The sequence below is a fragment of the Chiloscyllium plagiosum genome, unplaced genomic scaffold, assembly GCF_037043375.1.
Source record: "Chiloscyllium plagiosum isolate Xiang-an unplaced genomic scaffold, Cpla_swu_hap1 HiC_scaffold_23, whole genome shotgun sequence".
In the NCBI taxonomy this organism is placed as follows: Eukaryota; Metazoa; Chordata; class Chondrichthyes; order Orectolobiformes; family Hemiscylliidae; genus Chiloscyllium; species Chiloscyllium plagiosum.
Window position 1 is genome coordinate 29438474 of NW_028270161.1, and position 20882 is coordinate 29459355.

Consider the following 20882-nt stretch of genomic DNA (forward strand, 5'->3'; position numbering starts at 1 on the left):
GCTTTATGCTGAAATTTATTAAGCCTCTGAATTGCAAAAGGTGCAGTTAAGACTGTTGAGTGCACATCTGAGGTTTCGTGAACAGAGGGTTCACTAAAGAGTGAGGAAGGAGGATTTTTCTTTTCTCTTACATGGGATGTAGGCATCATTGGCAAGACCAGCATTTGTTGCCCATCCTAATTGCCCTTGAACTGAGTGACTTGCTAGGGCAATTTCAACACGTAGTTAAGAGTCAATCTCATTGTTATGGATCTAGAGACACAAGTAGGGCATTATGAGGTAAAGATGACAGATGTCCTTGCTTTTCTACCTTTCTAGCCCTTTCGGAAGGAAAAGAACTGGCTATTTGTTGAGCGATTAAATAGTTAAAGTCTTATTCTTCAATTTAACATACTATACAGATTAGTGTTAAATTGAATAAAATATATAAAAATCAATTTAACTAAGTGAATAATGTCAAAAAATAATGAATGAAAGCTCATTCAGGATGACAGGAGAGGTGATGTGTCAAGGCTGCAGTATATCGGACCTTCTGGATACATTGAAATTCATGGCAAACATGTTTGCAGTAAGTGTTTGAAGTTCAAGCAGCTTTGGTTACAAATTGGAGGCTGAACTACAGACACTGTAATGCATCACGGAGGATGAAAGCTACCTGGATTCTTTATATCAGGTGGCAGCACTTAGAATAGAATAGAATTGAAATCATTTGCAGCAAAGAACAAGAATCCAGATAGCTATGACAGGATTTGGGACAACTGCACAGGGTTGGAGAAGAACCATGCAGCGGGAGGTGAACTTACAATTATCATAAAGAGCTTTACCAACAACGTTGATAAAATCAGGAAGGGGGTTCTACGTTGTAGGTACAAGGAGTTAGGCACTAAATTAAAAAGTAGAAATTCAAATATATAATCTCTCGATTATTACCTAAACAGCATGTAAATTGGCATATAATATGTAAAATTAGACAGACGAATACAAGGCCAGAAGGCTGTTCTGGGTGAAGTAGGTTCTGGTTCATGAGTGTTTTGGAGGGTTTCTTGTCACAAGGCCTTTTAAGGTTTATCACCGTTTTTTATCAAACTCACCTCATCAACTACCTACCATGCTCCTATGGCATCTCATTCAACCTATTCTAGCCCATCTTACTGCACACCATTCCTGAAAGAACTCATCACTCGTCAGATAACTGCTGAAACATCTTTGGTGCAATAATTAACTGCACCCAGACAACCACCTGAATTTGAAAGCTGCCTTGTTCAGTGACAAATATTCATCCAGAAGATGTTGGAGAAGGAGAAAATGGCACTGTGATTCTCCAACATGGACCTGGGAGGGCAGAGAAGGCCATTCCAAAAAATCTCTGTCAGGCTACTCCAAAGATTCCAAAGTGCAATCTCTGTGGTCTGGAGCTACAATCAGCAGTGCTATAAGATGGTCAATTACTTTCTCTGCTCCACTAGGATAAATATTACACTATTCTCTCTGCTACCTCACACTCATTCCATCTCTGCTACTACACTCATCTCCAACCAAAGTTCATGCTCTACCATTCTCACTTCACATGCAATATCATTCCTCACTCATTCTCGTTTGTCCCCAACCCCTGTTTCCACACCCCCGCCCCCTCACCATTAAGCTTGTGTGGCCTCTGCACTGCCTGCTCATCCACCTGGGACACTGCACCACCTTTAGACCTCCTGCAATAATTACGCCCCTTTATTATTAACTTTTCAACTAAGGGGAACACATGCTTTCTATCCACCCGGTCCATGCCCCTCATAATTTTATATACCTTAATCAGATACCTTCTCAAGGTTGTACTCTAAAGAAAACAACCTGAATTTATCCAGCCTCTCTTCATAGCTAAACTGCTTCATCCCAATTTGTGTTCTTTCTTACACACTGTGACTAAACATTGGCAGCACCAATCTCACTTGTCATTATTTCAGTGGGATATCCATGATCCAAGGGGAGAAGTGGCTTGGTCTGGCAGAATCCACATGCTCAACCTCTGAGGAAGACAGAATCAAGGTCTCAGAGGAAGCATTGGCAAAGCAGCTTCCTACACTCCCTCTACTGACATTGATACTGATTTTGTGAACATTTGGGAGTCCAAGGTGGTGAGCACCTTCTTGCAATAGTTCTATAGTTGATCAAGGAAGAAAAGCCCAAGGCCACTGGTGCTCAGAGGCAATCATATTTAACCAATTATTAGATGACTTTAAAGTAACGTGTGCTGTGGATAAAAGAGAGCTGGAACACATATTACACTTAAATTTCCAGAGGCTTTTGATAAGTTGTGAAATCAAAGGTTGTTACAGAAAATGAAATTTCATGGTCTAGAGTGTGATGCATTAACACAGATGGATGTTTGGCTGGCTGGCAGAAAACAGATGATACACGAGTGAACCTTTGGCAGAATACGATGACTAGATCCCCAGTGGCATCGGCTAGACCATCAATCTTTTACAATTGGCATCAATAACTTAACTGAGGGATGAAAAGGCATGGTAGCTAATTTTGCCAACCTGACAAAGATAGGAAAGTTGTGAAGAGGATGTAAGGAGTTTGCAAAAGGATATAGAAACGTTGAATGAGTTGGCAAGAATCTGGCAGATGGAGTATACTGTGAGAAAATAGCAAGAAGGATGAAAAAGCAGAGTATTACTTAAATTGGGAACAACTGTGGAAATCAGAGGTCTCGAGGGATTAGGTGTTTTGGTGCATGAATCACAGACAATAATATTCAAGCACATCATGTAATCAAGAAAATTAATGAGATGCTATCCAATGAAAGTAATTGAACATGAAAGTGAAGACAATGCTTCAGTTATACAGAACATTTGTAAGACCACATCTTGAATCCCATGTGCCATTTTGCTTTCCTTATTTAGGGAAAGATGTAATATATTGGAGGTGGCTTAGGGTAGGTTTACTAGATTGACACCCAGAAAGTGTGGATTGTTTTATGAAGATGCTTCGCTTATTTCCACTAAGTTTAGATAAGTTTGGAGTGATTTGATTGAAATGTATAAGATCCTGAATAATTGGTATTATTGCATTGTCCTTAATGGGCTCTAAATGTAAAATGAACAATTGGAAATAGGGGTGATTTGATGCTGGTGTTAAGAGGTGAAAATTGCCGTAAGTGACTTGGTGGTGAGAAAAGCTGTTTGATTATGTGTGATATCACTTCCAGATATAGAGGGGGAAAACTAATCCTGAATGGTCTTGACAAGATGGACTTGGAAAGGAAGGTTTCCTTTTCTGTGTCCACGATGAAGGGGCATTATTTTAAAATTAAGGTTTGCCCTTTTAGGACTAAGATGAGGAGGATATTTTCATTCGGAGGGTTATTCAACTTTGGAAATCTCTGCTTCAGAAAGCAGTGGAAGCGGGGTCTTTGAATATTTTCAAAGCAGATTTCAGTTGAAAAAGTTAACTAAATGTTATTAGGGATAGAACATAGAACAGTACAAGCCCTTCAGCCCACTATGTTGTGCCAAGCATTTATCTTAATCTCAGATCAACCTCACCTACACAGCCATCAATTTACTGCCGTCCATGTGCTTGTCCAGCAGTTGCTTAAATGTCCCTAATATCTGACTCTACTACTACCACTGGCAGTGCATTCCACGCACTCACCACTCTCAGCATAAATAACTTCTGACATCTCCCCTATATCTTCCAGCAATCACCTTAAAATTATGACCCCTCGTGACAGCCACTTCTGCCCTAGGGAAAAGTCTCTGGCTATCTACTTTATCTACGCCTCTCATTACCTTGTACAGCCTCTGTCAAGTCACCTTTCTTCCTTCTTCTCTCCAGTGTAAAAAACCCAAACTCACTCAACCTCTCTTCATAAGACAAGCCCTCCAATCCAGGCGGCGTCCTGGTAAGTCTCCTCTGCACCCTCTATAAAGCATCTATATCCTTCCTATAATGAAACAACCAGAACTGGACACAATATTCCAAGTGTGATCCAACCAGGGTTTTATAGTTCTGCAGCAAACCCTCGCAGCTCTAAACTCAATCCCCCTGTTAATGGACTCCAAAACACCATACGCCTTCTTAACAACCCTCTCAGCTTGGGTGGCAACTTTGAGGGATTTATGTACGTTGACCCCAAGATCCTGCTGTTCCTCCACACTGCCAAGAATCCTGTCTTTAACCCTGTATTCGACCTTCCAAAAATGAATCACTTTACATTTATCCAGGTTGAATTTCATCTACTTCTCAGCCCAGTTCTGCATCCTTTCAATGTCTTGTAGCTTGCAACAGCCCTCGAAACTATCTCCAACACCACTGACCTTTATGTTATAGGCAAACTTACTAACCCACTCTTCCACTTTTTCATCCAAGTCATTTATAAAAATTACAAAGAGCAGGGGACCAAGAACAAATCCCTGTGGGACAGCAGTGATCACAGACCTCCATCCACTACCATTCGCTGTCTTCTTTTGGCCATTCAATTCTGTATCCAGACAGCCAAATTTCCCTGTATCCCATACCTCCTAACTTTCTGAATGAGCCTGCTGTAGGGTACCTTATCAAATACCTTACTGAAATCCATATACACCACATCCACTGCTCGACCATCGTCAATGTGTCTTGTCAGATCCTCAACTCAATAAGGCTTGTGAGGCATAACCTGCCCCTCACAAAGTCATGCTGACTATCTTTAATCAGACTATGTTTTCCAAATAGTCATAAATACTAGCTCTCAGAACCCTTTCCAGTACCTTGCTTACCACAGATGTAAGACTGACCATTTCTGTAATTCCCAGGGATTTCCCTATTCCCTTTCTTGATTAGAGGAACAACATTTGCTACCCTCCAAACATCTAGTACTACTGTGGAGAATGAGGATGCAAAAATCATTGCCATAGGTGCAACAATCTCATTCCTCGCTTCTCGTAATAACCTTGGATATATCTGCTCCGGCCTTGGGGACCTATCTATTGTGATGCTTCTCAGAATATTCAGCACGTCCACTTCCTTAATATCAATCTGTTCAAGCCTATTAACCTGATCCGTGGTGTTCTCACTATCAACAAGGTCCCTCTTTCTAGTGAATACTGAAGCAAAAAACTCATTTAGGACCTCCCTTACCTCTTCAGACTCCCTTCCCTCCACTATCCCTGATTGGCCCTACCCTCTCCCTGATCATCCTCTTAATCCTCACATAAGTGTAGAACATCTAATCCTTCCCACCAAGGCTTTTCCATGTCCCCCCTAGCTCTCCTAAGTCAACTTTTGCTTTCTTTCCTAGCTACCCTATATTCCACTAAAGCTGTGCCAGAGCTTTGCTTTTTCAACTTTAAGTAAGCTTCCTTCTTCCTCTTGACAAGAAGCTCTTCTTCTCTTGTCATCAAGGCTCCTTCATCTTACCATTCCTTGCCTGTCTCAGTGATATAAAGTTATCCAACGCTCAGAACAAGTGCTCCTTAAACAGCCTCCACATTTCTGTTGTGCATGTCCCATAGAACAATTCTTCCCAATTCATACTCCACAGCTCCTGTCTAATAGCAGTATAATTTCCCTTCTCCCAATTAAATAACTTTCCATTCTCTCTGTCCATTCCTCTCCATGGCTATGGTAAAGGTGAGGCAGTTGTGGTCACTGTCACCAAAATGCTGTCCCACTGAGAGATTTGACAACTGGTCTGGCTTGTTGTGTAGCACCAAAGGTCTCCTTCCTATCAGAAAGATGTTGTGAAACTTGAAAGGGTTCAGAAAAGATTTACAAGGATGTTGCCAGGGTTGGAGGATTTGAGCTATAGGGAGAGGCTGAACAGGCTGGGGCTGTTTTCCTTGGCGCGTCGGGAGGCTGAGGGGTGACCTTATCGAGGTTTACAAAACTATGAGGGGCATGGATAGGGTAAATAGACAAAGTCTTTTCTCTGGGGTCGGGGAGTCCGGAACTAGAAGGCATAGGTTTAGGGTGAGAGGGGAAATATATAAAAGAGACCTAAGGGTCAACTTTTTCAATCAGAGGGTTGTACGTGTATGGAATGAGCTGCCAGAGGATGTGGTGGAGGCTGGTACAATTGCAACATTTAAGAGGCACTTGGATGGGTATATGAATAGGAAAGGTTTGGAGGGATATGGGCCAGGTGCTGGCAGGTGGGACTAGATTGGTATGGGATATCTGGTTGGCATGGATGGGGTGGACCGAAGGGTCTGTTTCCATGCTGTACATCTCTATGACTCTATGACTCTATGACTCTAAATCCAATACGGCCTCTCCCAAGTTGGCCTATCTACATATTGAGTCAGGAATCCTTCTTGGACATATCTGACAAAATCGGCTCCATCAAGACCATCTGCTCTGAGGAGTTTTCAATCAATATTGGGGAAATTGAAATCACCCCTAACAACAACTTTGTTACATCTGCACCTTTCCATTTTCTGCTGTCCAATCTGTTCTTCCATCTCTTTGCTGCTATTGGGGAGGGGGGTCTATAGAAAACACCCAGTAAAGTGACTGCGCTTTTCCTGTTACTAGCTTCCACCCATACTGACTCAGTAGCCAAACCTTCTTCAACACCCTCCTTTTCTGCAGCTGTGGTGCACTCACTAATTAACAATGCTACTCCCACTCCTCTTTTACCTCCCTCCCTGTTCTTTTTAAAAGATTTAAACTCTGGAACATCCAACAACCACTTTTCTATCCCTGTGAAATCCATGTTTCTGTTATGGCCACATCGTAGTTCCAAGTACTGATCCATGCTCTAAGTTCATCACTCTTATTCCTGATACGCTTTGCATTGAAACAATCGAACTTTAGCCCATCCCTTTGCCCAATCAACGATATCCTTCCTGACAGACTCTCTGCATTCTATTTCTGCCCATTCAACACCTACCCTCTCCTCTTATTTGTAGCTCTCGTTCCCATTCCCCTGCCAAATTAGTTTAAACCCTCCCAAAGTGCTGTAGCAAATCTCCTGCCCAGGACATTGGTACCTCTCCAATTTAAGTGCAACCCGTCCTTCATGTACAGTTCCTACCTTCCCTAGAAGGTACCACAATGAGCTATGTCTCTGAAATGCTCCCTCCTGCACAGCTGCACTCGCTCCCTGTTCCTCACCTCTCTAGCACATGACACTGGTAGTAACCCTGAAATTACTACTCAGCTCATCCTGCATTTTAGCTTCCAACCTAACATACTGAAATCACTTTTTAGATCCTCACCCCTTTTCCTAGCTGTATCATTAGCACCACTATGCCCCACAACTTCTGCCTGCTCACCCTCCCCCTTCAGAATCTTGTAAACTTGATCAGAGACATCCCGGACCCTGACAACTGGGAGGCAACATACCTTCCGGGAGTCCTGTTCATGACCGCAGAATCTCCTGTCGGTTCCTCTAACTATTGAATCTCCGACCACTAGTGCTTTTCTATTCTTCCCCTCTTCCCTTCTGAGCCACAGAGCCAGGCTCAGTGCCAGATACCTGGCCACAGTGGCTTTCCCCCTGTAGGTTATCCCCACCAATAGTATCCAAAGCGGAATGCTTATTATTGAGGGCAACGGCCACAGGGGATCTCTGCACTGTCTGCCCATCCCGTGAGTGTAATCCATCTATCTTTTTCCTGTACCTAAGGTGAGACTACCTCCCTGCAACTCCTCTCTATTACCTCATCCGCCTCCTCAATGATCCGAAGTTCATCCAGCTCCAACTCCAGTTCCCTAACGTAGTTTCCGAGGAGCTGCAGTTGAGTTCACTTGCCACAGGTGAATTCAGTGGGGACACTAGTGGTGACCCTTCCCTCCCACATCCTGCAGCAGGAGCATGGAAATACCCTAACATCCATTCCCACTGTTCTGAATTCCCAAAAAGACTTTGAAAAAACTAGTAATCAGTGCACAGTAACTTTTATTTTTGGTTAGAGGAGGAGGATGAGTGGGAGACACCACCTAAGTAATGTTTCAGGTAAAGCAACTGCCCAAATATATTACCTCATTTACTTAGCTGTCCTGTGTCCGTTCCTGCTCAGTGTGTGCTCTGCCTATTCACAAGACAAGTTATTAAAGGATTAATTTACCTTCTCAGCAGCCCCCTAGTCCTCGCTTTCACTGCTCCCACTGCAGCTGCAAAAATTGAGGCCACTGATCCCACGAGGTAGGTTTTTAAAGGAGGAATTTACCTTCCCAGCAGCCACCTTGTCTTCACTCTCACTGCTCCCACTGCTGCTGCAAAACAGATAGATAGCTGGGTAGAGGAATGTGGAATTCAAAAGGCAAACAGATCAACACTAGACTAAAATAAACACAGAAAATGCTGGAAAATTCAGCAAGCCTGGTAGTATCTCAGGACTGAGAATCAGAGCAAACATTTCAAGTCTGGCATGACCTTTTCAGAACTGAAGATACCAGTCTTGATACTATTGTCTGGCAGAGCAGGCTCAAGGGACTGAATGGTCTACTTCTAGTCTAATCTCATGTGTTCAGATGTTTGTATTTTCTTGCACAGCAAAGGGTAGTGCATAAGGAGAAAGGTAACTTCTCTGTTCATTTCTATATTCATATAAGCCATTATTCTACAAGCTGTTATCTTTATTAAAATGTTTCCTTGTTGAAATAACAGTTTAATATGTAAGGCTATCAATATCATCAAATTAGTTGATATCCTGAGGTTGTAAAAATCTTGGCATTCTAGATTATAATGTCTGTTTGATGGATGAGGTTTAAGGTACAACATTAAATTCTGAAGAAAAGATATACTTTAAAATTTGATTTGAACATCATTCAAAAGTAGCAGCATCATTCTGTGATAAGGCTGTGATTATTATAATATTATTATAACATTATTCATGACTAACATCATAGTGTAAGTGGACAAGTCACCATTTCTTATGAATTTAGTTGATGCTTACTTTGCACCATCTAAATGTTTGTGTTTTATGAAACTCAAATAGCCTTTGAAAATATGAATCACTGCAAATTACTATAATCTATGTTATCTTTGATTTATAAAATCCAGATATTTCATATCTGGCAGTATCATTAATTAAATCTCTCAAGGAATGAAGTCTCTCAATGGAAACCTATACCATAGATTCTGTGGGGAAAGTGACAAAGATTATGCAAGTAATAAAAAACTATGACAATTGCTTGTTTTTGTTTTTCAATGGCCTATAAAATATCTTAGACAATTAGCTCATATTTTCTTGTATATTAATCTGATCTGGTTGAGATACTGACTTCTATAGGAAATATATATTTTGCTTACCATGAACCTTAATAATATTTTAGACCTTTATAGAGACTGCTAATATTAATGAAAATGAAAATCAATTATGGAAATTAATTTCCAGAGATATTAATTAAAATGGATCAAAACAAACCAATGTAGGCTGTCATGTTGCAAGTAGCATTTCTTGCCAAATTGTAACTTGGCTGAAATTGAATTAGACTTTTACATGAAATCACATTTCTCTTAACTGCCATTAGCTTACTACTTAGAGTTTACATTATAGAAATAGGCTATATAGTCCAATTGGTTTGCTTATGAAATGTTATTCAATTAAGTCTGTTATTGAATTCTCCTAATACAAAGGGTATTAAGATAATTTTACAGTTCATCAATTGTTAGCTTGTTTCGTGAATTCTGACAGTTTATTGCATTTTCACTCTGGGTGTATCTATACTACATGAATTGCAGCCGTTCAAGAAGGTAACTCACTCCCACCTTATCACGGGCAATTAGACTTGGGCAATAATTTCTGGCCTTCCCACAATCCTGAGATAATTTTTTGCAAATCAAATTAAAAACTCTGCATTTATATAATTCATTTAATAACCTCAGAACAACCCAAAGTACTATACAACAAATGAAGCCAAATTTAAATTTATGGGAATGAAGGGGAAACCTTTTCATTAGCTGGAATCATCCAAACCTCAAAGGAAAGAGCATTATGGTTGTTCGAGGCTAATCATTTGGCACTAAACCAACCATCTCTGGTAGTGTTGTCAATAACCTTCCCTCCAAAATAAGGACAGAAATTCAGATTTCACTGTTGATTTATGCAGTGTTCAGTTCTAAAAATATCTTCTTAGTCAATCAATTCCTGTCCACATGAATTGAGGCCTAAAGGATAACATTTTTTTTGCATGATAAGTGGCATCTAGCATTTATGCCAGATGTATCAGGCGATAATTATCTTTACCTGGAGAGAGTCAATCCATTCTCCTTGATACTCAACATTATTCATGACCATCAGTGTCTTGGGATAAAGGAAGTTGATTTCATCATTGACCACAAATCTAACTGAACCAGCCACATAACAAATCATTGGATTCTGTGTCTAGTGTATGGAGTAGAGAGAGAGATAAGTTGAACTCTTTTTATTTCCTATCCTTCAATCAATAAGCAGAAGTATTTTAATTTTGTTTTTCTCTGTGAAGGCCAATTTATAAAGAGTCCAGCAATGAACTCTCTAAGGTTAAAGCAAGAATTATAATTTATTCATGGATTTAATCCCAGGATCTTTGTTCCAACACATTCACACATGCAAGCAAATAAGAAAGCAAAAGGAAAAGCAAGAGTTAGGAATAAACTTTTTAAAAAGCAAAAGTACAGATGATAATTCAGATGATTTTTACAATCCCAATAGATCATCAGTGAGTGTTCTTTTCTGGTGAAACTCACATTCAGGTGGGTTCTATTAGCCATGGCAAGAACTGCAGAATTCCTTTTAAAGTTGTCAAAGGTACAGCAATATGAGAGACTTGATACTATAGTCAACTATAAGATTTCATTCAGAATTTTTAGAAAAGAATTATTTCAAAATATTGTGGAGAAAAGTGGGCAAGTTGAGGACTCTGTGAGAAGGCATAAGGAGTGGAGTTCAGTGTCATAACACCAGTGAAGTAAGAACATGGAAGAGAGATCAAGCCAGCTGGAGCAGAAGCTAATCTCAGTGGGAACCCCATCAGTTTTTGAAAAATCTGATGCAAGTGACATCAACGCAAAGCAGAGTTAATTGGTAAGTAGTGGGTAAGTTGTTTTTCTCCACTTTAAAGCTGCATTTGGTAAAAGGTAAGAGTTCTCATTTCTTATTTTTATTTAAAGAGTTATTTAACTAATAGTTTTGCAGTGGAGCTCAGTCCTGTGTGTTTCATGACTTGCAGCATATGGTAAATCTTAGATGCTCCTAGCAGTCTGGATGACCACATGAAAGAAATGCCAGGTTTCGAAGGTTGACCATCAGAAGGAGGCATAGCATTGTGTCCATAAATACTAATGCTGTTAAGCAAGCGTACATCCCTGCACCATCACACTTTAGCAATTTGTCAGTCTTCTTAATGTAGATTGCAATAATCTCAATCAGAGTCAAGATTACAGAATCATAGAAGGTTTACAGCACAAATGAAAATCATGCTGATTCTGCAATTAGCAGTGGTAGTAGAGTCAGATACATTAGGGACATTTAAGTGACTCTTGGATAGGCACATGGAAATTAGTACAATGAAGGGTATGTCTGTTAGTCTGATCATAAAGTAGGATAAAAGGCCAGCACAACATTGAGGACTGAAGGGCCTGTACTGTGCTGTATTGTTCTATGTCCCATTCATCTGCCCTGGTTACATTTAGAACATGTGGGTGCTCCTCCACCTTAGACAAGTCAGCGATGTTTACTGATTGCTCTTGTGGCCCCAACCCCAGATGAAATTCAAACAAACATGAGTAACTTTGCACCAGCTTGTCTGCAATTTGGTATAGTTAGCATCTTTAAATGGATGGTGGTAGTCTTTCAAGCAACCAGGACCACCAGAAAAGACTATGACAGCAGATCTGCCAGCCTAGACTAAGGATTGCCACCAGGTCAGAGAAACATGCAGAAATGTCACAGAAGATCATTTATCTTCTCTGCCCCAACAGGTATACAGCATCCTCCCTTCCTCTCACTCACCCAAATACCCCTTTTCTGTCAAACAACTCATTTTCTTTCTTCGATCCTTACAAACATCACTGGTCATAGATCTCCAATCAGAAAAGCACTCTTCCACTGCTACTCTGTCTTCTCTGACCAAGCCAGATCTGTAGCCACCTTACCAGCTCACCACGAAGCCTATGTGGCTTCACCTTCTGAATCAGTCTGCTGTGAGCAACTTTGCCAAAGGTCTTGCTAAAGTCCATATAGGCTTTACATGCTCTGCCCTCATCAAGCATCTTTGTCACTTGCTCAAAAAAACTCAATCAGGTTTGTGGGACATAACGTAACCTTCACAAAGCCATATCAGCTATTGCTAATAAGTGCTTACTTTTCCAGATGCGAGTATATTCTGTCTAAGAATCTTTTTAAATAACTTTGCTACCACTGATGTAAGGTTCACCTGACTGTACTTGCCCAGATTATCCCTGTTGCCCTTTAAAAAAGGAACAGCATTGGCTATTCTGTAGTCCTCTGGGACCACACCTATGGCTAAAGAGGATACAAAGATTTTGTACAAGGCCCCAGCAATTTTCTCCCTCCTTTTCCTCAGTATTGTAGTGTAGATCCCATCAGGTCCTTGGAACCTACCCACCTTAATGCTTTTCAGAACACGCAACACGCTTTATATTGACATGTTCTAGAATACCAACATACTGTTCTCTTGACTCACCATCCACCATGTCCTTCTCCTTTGCAAATATTGATGCAAAGTATTTATTAAGGACCTCACCCACTTCCTCCACACACAGATTCCCTCCTTTGTCCTTGAGTAGATCTACTTTTTCCTTAGCTACCCTCTTGCTCCTCCTATATATAAAAAATAATTTGGGATTTTCCTTAATCCTGTTTGACAAGGACATTTCATAAATTCTTTAAGCCCTCCTAAGTGTTTGTTTAAGTTCTTTCTTGCTTTTTTTTTACATTCTTCGGATGCTCTGTCTCTTCTTCAGTTTCACAAACCTTACGTATGCCTCCTCTTTTTTTGTGACAAAGTGTACCATTTCTCTTGTCATCCAAGGTTCCAGAATCTTGCCATCCTTGTCCTTCATTTTGATGGGAATATGCTGGTCCTAAACTCTCATCAACTGGCTTTTAAAAGATTCCCACATGACAGATATGGAAATACCCTCAAACAGTCATCCCCAATCACATTCCCTAATTCCTGTCTAATATTCCTGTTGTAGTTAACCTTCCCCAGTTAGTACTTCTACCAGAGGACTACTCTTGTCTTATCCACAAGTAACTCAAAACATACAGAATTATGATCACTATTACCGAAATGCTCCTCCACTGAAATTTTAATCACCTACAGGTTTTATTCACACTACCAGGTTTAATATAGCTCTTTCCCTAGTTAGATATTTATATATTACTTCAAGAAACCCTCCTGGATGCACCTAACAAACTCACTCCATCCAAGCCCCTGGCACGAAATGAATCCCAGTCAATACTGGGGATGTTAAAATCACCCATTTCAACAGCCCTGTTGTTTTTGTATTTTCCGTAATCTGTTTACATATCTGTTCCTATTTTACTGCTGGCTGTTAGGAGGCCTGTAGTACAACTCCATCAAAGTGAGTGCACTCTTCCCATACCTGATCTACCCATATGGCCTTGCTGGGTGAACCCTCCAAGGTGTCCTTGCTAAGTACAGCTGTGATATTCTCCTTAATCAGTAATACAACACTCCCACCTCTTTTACATCCCTCTTTCTCTCACATGATACATCTAAATCCTGGAACATTATGCTGCCATTTTTGTCCCCCTCTCACCTAAATGTCTGTAATAGCAACAGCATCATAGTTATATGTACAAATCCAAGTTCTAATTGCGAGGGATATGCCTTACCTGTCATATCCCTCGCAATAAAACACATACACTTTAGACTGTCAATCCCATCGTGTTCACTAATCTCTCTCTGTCTGTTTTTCATCTTAGCCTTACTGGTCTTAATCTCTAATTCCTCTTTGGCCATTTCACATAGTGATCTATTGTTCGGATTCCCACCTGCTTGCCACACTAGTTTAAACCCTCCTGAGTGGCACTAATAAACCTCTCTGCCAGATTATTGGTGCCCCATCAGTTTAGGTACACCCCACTCTTCCAGAGCCTTACATTGGGGGTGGGCAAGCTGATGGAGGGAATCCTGAGGGACCGGATTTACATGTATTTGGAAAGACAAGGACTGATTAGGAATAGTCAGCATGGCTTTGTGTGTGGGAAATCATGTCTTACGAACCTGATTGAATTTTTGAAGAAGTAAGCAAGAAGATTGATGAGGGCAGAGCGATAGACATGATCACATGGACTTCAGTAAGGCATTCGACAAAGTTCCTCATGGGAGACTGGTTAGCAAGATCTCATGGAATACAGGGAGAACTAACCATTTGGATACAGAACTGGTTCAAAAGTAGAAGACAGAGGATGATGGTGGAGGGTTACTTTTCAGACTGGAGGCCTGTGACCAGTGAAGTACCACAATGATTGGTGCTAGGTACACTGCTTTTTATGTAAATAAATTGGATGAGAACATTGGAGGTATAGTTAGTAAGTTTGCAAATGACACCAAAATTGTAGGTGTAGTGGACAGTGAAGAAAGAGTACAACGAGATCTTGATCAGATGGGCCAATGGGCTGAAGAGTAGCAGATGGAGTTTAATTTAGATAAATGCAAGGTGCTGTATTTTAGGAAAGCAAATCTTAGCAGGACTTACACACTTAATGGTAAGATCTTGGGGAGTGTTGCTGAATAAAGAGACCTTGGAGTGCAAGTTCATAGTTTCTTGAAAGTGAAGTTGCAGGTAGATAGGATAGTGAAGAAGGTGTTTGGTATGCTTTCCTTTATTGGTCAGAGTATTCAGTATTGGAATTGGGAGGACATTGGTTTGGCCTCTTTTGGAATACCGCATGCAAATCTGATCTCCTCCCTATTGGAAGGATGTTGTGAAACTTGAAAGAGTTCAGAAAAGATTTACAAGGATGTAGCCAGGGTTGGAGGATTTGAGCTACAGGGAGAGGCTGAGTAGGCTGGGGCTGTTTTCCCTGGATCGTTGGAAGCTGAGAGGTGACTTTATAGAGTTTATAAAACCATGAGGGGCATGGATAGGATGAACAGACACAGTCTTTTCCCTGAGGTGGGGAAGTCAGAACTGGAGGGGTGGCACACAGTGACTCAGTAGTTAGCACTGCTGCCTCACAGCGCCAGGGACCCGGGATCGATTCCAGCCTAGGGTGACTGTGTGGAGTTTGCACATTCTCCCCGTGTCTTTCCTCTGGGTGCTCTGGTTTCCTTCCACAATTCAAAATGTGCAGGTAAATTGGCCATGCTAAATTGCCTACAGTGTTCAGGGATGTGTAGGTTAGGTGCCGTAGTCAGGAGTAAAGATAGGGTAGGGGGAATGGGTCTGGATAGTTTACTCTTCAGAGGATCGGTGTGGACTTGTTGGGCCAAAAGGCCTGTTTCCACACTGTGGGAATTCTAAAGGGCATAGATTTAGGGTGAGCGCGGAAAGATATAAAACAGACGTAAAGGGCAACTTTTTCATGCAGAGGGTGATGCATGTATGGAATGAGCTGCCAGAGGAAGTAGTGAAGGCTGGTGCAATTATAGCATTTAAAAGGCATCTGTATGGGTAAATGAATAGGAAGGGTTTAAAGGGATATGGGTCAAGTGCCAGCAAATGGGACTAAATTAGGTTAGGATATGCAGTCGGCATGGACGAGTTGAATCAAAGGATCTGTTGCCATGCTGTACATCTCTATGACTCTATGATCTCACCTGCCCTGGAAGTCATCCCCATGATCCACATATCTGAAGCCTTCACTCTTATACCAACTGCTTAGCCACATAGTTAACAACCTTGCTACTCCTAGCCTCACTGGCATGTAGCACAGGGAGTAATCCAGAGATTACAATCCTAGAGGACCTACTTTTCATTTTATTATCTAACTCCCTTTGCAGAAGCTTGTCACTCTTGTGCCCTATGTCGTTTGTACCAATGTGTACTATGAATTGTGGCTGCTCACCTTCCCACACCTGCTCAGAGACATGAGATTAGATTAGACTCCCTACAGTGTGGAAACAGGCCCTTCAGCCCAACAAGTCCACGCTGACCCTCTGAAGAGTAACCCACCCAGACCCATTTCCCTCTGACTAATGCACCTAACACTACGGGCAATTTAACATGGCCAATTCACCTGACCTGCACATCTTTGGATTGCGGGATGAAACTGGAGCACCCGGAGGAAACCCACACAGACATGGGGAGAATGTGCAAGCTCCACACAAACAGTTGCCCAAGGCTGGACTCAAACCTGGGACCCTGGTGCTGTGAGGTGCAGTGCTAACCACTGAGTCACCGTGCCGCTCCTTTACCCCTGGCACCAGCAAGACAGCACATCAATCTGGATTCTCTTTTGCAGCCACAGAAACACATACTTGTGCTCTGATTATAGTGTCTGCTATCACGACTGCTCTACTACACTTTGATTCTTCCTGCTGTACTACACAACCAGCTGTTATGCCACTGCTCTGGTTACTGCTGTTGCCAGCCCCCAATAGACAATAGTCCCAATAGTATCCAAAGTGCTATATTAGTTAGAGAGGGGTACAGCAACAGGGGTCTCCAGCACTGCCTGCCTGTGCCTCCTAGCAGCCACCGATCTATCTGCCTGAACCTTGAATTTGACCATGTCTCTAAAACTTCCTGCAGATGTAGTCATTAGGGATATTCAGACTGTCTCTGATTTCCCATATTCAGCAGGAGAAACTTAGTACCCCGCTGACTGCCATTTTTACCCTCGAGCAACTATTTGATTAAAAATAAATTTCTATTAAATTAATTTATAGCTAGATGGTCCCTTGTATTAGGTTAAAAATCACACAACACCAGGTTATAGTCCAACAGGTTTAATTGGAAGCACACTAGCTTTCGGAGCGACACTCCTTCATCAGGTGAGACCTTGTATTAGATTCTCACTAAATACACCATTCTGTAAACAACAGTCTAGTTACTACTCTAAATCTTAGTACCCTGGTACGAAAAAATTAATGGAAATTGAAGTTAAAAATTAGCTGACCACTACTTACCAATCAGGAACACTTCTGTCCAAAATGTCATTTTTGACTTTGCGATATTACAAAATACATCTCCCCGATCTTCCAATCCATATCACATCACCTCAACAAAATTAAAAACTGCGGATGCTGAAGATTTAGAACTAAAACAAAAATTGGAGTAACTTAGCAGGTCTGGCAGCGTCTGTGGAGAGAAATCAGAGTTAACATTTCAAGTTCAGTGATGCTTCTTCAGAACTCATGCACCCTGATGTTGTGTGTATCTCACCAAACACCTACAGATCCCCAACTCCACCATCACTGTCCTTGTTCCCACTTCCATAAATGCCTCTTCGTTCCTTGCCGTGACTCCCACCAATGTGAGTAGAAGGTAAAGGTTTAATAGGATAAACAGTCAGGGTCAGTCTAAGTAAATAATAGAGATGAGGTTCAGTGTTATTAGGGATTAATAAGTCAAGATGGAGAATGGAAAGCATAGTGCAAAGCAAATATTAAAATAGAAAGACAAATCAGTAGAACGTGTTTGACCACCCATACTAAAATGCATGCTGTGTTCAGAATAAAGTTGATGAGCTGATGGCACAAATAGAGACAAATGAGTATGACCTGGTGGGGATTACTGAACATAGTTACAGGAGAATCAGGTCTGGGACTTAAATGCCCAACAGTATTCAATATTCCTAAAGGATAGATAAGAAGGAGCAGGAATTAGAATTGCTTTATTAGTTAAGGATAATATCGAGGCTGTATTAAGAAATGATATTGGCATTAGGAACCAAAATGTTGAATCAGTCTGGTGGAAATAAAAAGGAAGGCAAGAAACCCCTTGGGAAGAGTAATTTACAGGTATGCAAACAGTATTTCTGAAATAGAATGTAGCATAAACAAGGAAATAATGATGGCTTGTGAGAAGGGCACAACAGTAATTATGGCTCATTTTAAATGCATTTTGACTGGATTAACCAATTTGGCAAGGGTAAACTCAAGGAAAGGTTCATAGAGTGTATGTGAGATTGTTTCTTAGAACAACATGTCATGTCATAGAGAACTGGCTACTTCAGATTTGGTGTAATGTAACAAGGAAGGATTGATAATGGTCTTATAGCCATGCACAAAAGTTGTGTGGAAGAAGTGGCAGCCGAGATAGTGGATGCAATATGATATTCCAAAATTCCCTGGATTGGAAGCATGCAGCATGAAATATTCAATGAAGGAGGTTGGCAAATGAAGGGAAACCATAAACCAGTTAGTTTGACCTCTGCAGTGGAGATGTTGCTGGAATTCATCATAAAGGAGGCAATAACTGAACACTTGGAAAAAGAAAGCTCAATTTACCAGTGTCAGCACAATTTAATGAAAGGACAGTTGTGCTTGACTAACTTGCTGAATCTTTTGAGGATGTAATCAACAAGATGGATAATGGTGATCCAGTATATCTAGAGTTCCAGAATCATAGAATCCCTACAGTGTGGAAGCAGTCCATTCAGCCCATCAAGTCCACACCATCCTCTGAAGAGCATCCCACTGAGACCCACTCCCCTACCCTATTCCTGTAACCCTGCATTTCCTATGGCTAATCCACCCAGCCTTCACATCTCTGGACACTATGGGAAATTCAGTCTGGCCAATCCACTAACCTGCACATCTTTGTACTGTGTAAGGAAATGGGAGCACCCAGAGAAAACCTACGCAGACACTGGAGAATGTGCAAACTCCACACAGACAGTTGCCCAAGGCTGGAATTGAACCCGGGTCCCTGGCATTATGAGGCAACAGGGTTAATCACTAATTTGAAGGGGAAGCAGATTCACAGTGTGTTAGTGCAGGGGAATCTCGGTGTCTTTATGTATGAATCACAGAAAATGGATATGCGGTGCAACATCTATCTCTCAGCTCTGACCCACAAGCCTCATTCTCATGAAGGGCTTATGCCCGAAATGTCGATTCCCCTGCTCCTTGGATCCTGCCTGACCTGCTGTACTTTTCCATCACTCGCAACATATAATAAGAAAGATAAATGGAATCTTGCTATTTATCGCAAAAAGTTTGGATCAAAAAAAGTGAAGAAGTGTTGTTACAATTATATAAGGCTTTGGTGAGACCATACCTTAAGTATTGTGTTCAGTTTTGGTCTCCTTACTTGAGGAAGAATGTGGTACTAGAGGCAATTTGGAGGAGGTTCACCAGATTGATTCCAGGAATGAAAGGGCTTACTCCTTGGAATTCAGAAGAATGAGGGAGGATCCGATTATCTTGAACAAGGGGTCGTAGATGTAGAGTGAGAGGAGGTAGGTTCAAAACTAAGATGAGGAGAAACAACTCATTTGAGGGTTGTGAACCTGTGGAATGCTCTGACCCAGACTACAGTGGAGGGAGAAGCAATCAACAGATTCAAGAAAGAAATTGATATGTTTCCATAGTACACATCACTCAGACTCTTGTAAGCCTCTACCCTGTGATGTGACCAGAAAACATGCTAGGAAGTGAACTTGCTCTCTTAAAATTCCAATCAGTTCTCTTGAGAATGTAATAGAATATGCCTAGTACCTGGCTCACTGGATTGCATCTGCTTGGAATTTCTGATAAACCACCTGTCACAGCTAAGGCTAGTGATATTAAGAAAAATATGTTAGAGTTGGGAACTTTTCATTATTTGCTTAAAATTGATTTGTTACTTTTCATATGTTCAAATTTGGCAGGGTTCATAAGCAGTAATTCGTTTATGCAATAAAAATGAATAACAGTAGAGGTGATATGAGTTTATGAAACAGATAATCAAAGTGAAAATTTGGGGTAGATGAAAGGTTTCTGCAAAGAGATTACTGAACACAGCATTATTGATTCTACTTCATCATCTAATAGTTTGAGATCAACTATAATAAATCCTGACTGGTGAAGCTGTTTGTCTCGAGCAGCTGATTAATTATTTATTTGCGGTGTTCATTGAGGCAAGAGATTGGCTGACCCAGAAAAATAAACAATCCAGAAGCTGAAATACTTAGTTTAATGTTCAATTACTTAATTAAGCTATATCATAACAATCTTCCAATGACATATACATATGAAGTGAAATATTCAGATTCATTGCCTCCATCATGCTCAGTTGATTAATGTTAGTTAACTTGTTTATGTAAAAATCAATTTTCTTGTGACAGCGAAAAATTGCCATTTAAGAGCAGGGGGGATGGGCAGGATTATATCTTGTTAAATGCCTGATTAACACGAGAATCCAGAAATATTTATTGAGATTCATATTGAACAGAACTAAATAGCACATGTATTTATTAACTACAGATTATACTCAGCATGAATCTTTGTAAATTATTTGTAAATATTCATTATTAATGATTCACAAATCTCCCCTTGAAATAAACAAAAATCGTAAGCAGTGACGAAACAAAAATAGGGAATTCACTATCTAAGATTTCCCATTTAGGGGTAGGATGATGATTTTAGAAGATGAAAATCAATCATGATAAGTGTCTTAAATTAGCAAGGGTATTTTCAACTTTGTTATCTGCCTCGTAACCTGATGGAGTAGATAACCTACCAATGGCAGAAACTACATAATTTTAATTCCATGGTTTTCCCTGAGATAAATTATCAAGTTGATGTATAACGAGGTAACAATTAGCTCCAATAGGTTATTATTCAAGTGGCAAAGGTACTCTCAACACCTCAATTCCTAAGGCATAAAAAAGCAGAGACTGGATTTTGTTAGAAAGGATTTGATTATTTGTTATAAACACTCCACTTTTGAATCCAAAAGTTGTAAGTTCAATTCCCACTTCAGAATTAAGCCTGCTTTTCAGGCTTGCATTTGGTGCAAAGCTAAGCAAATGCTATGTCCTTAGTGATTG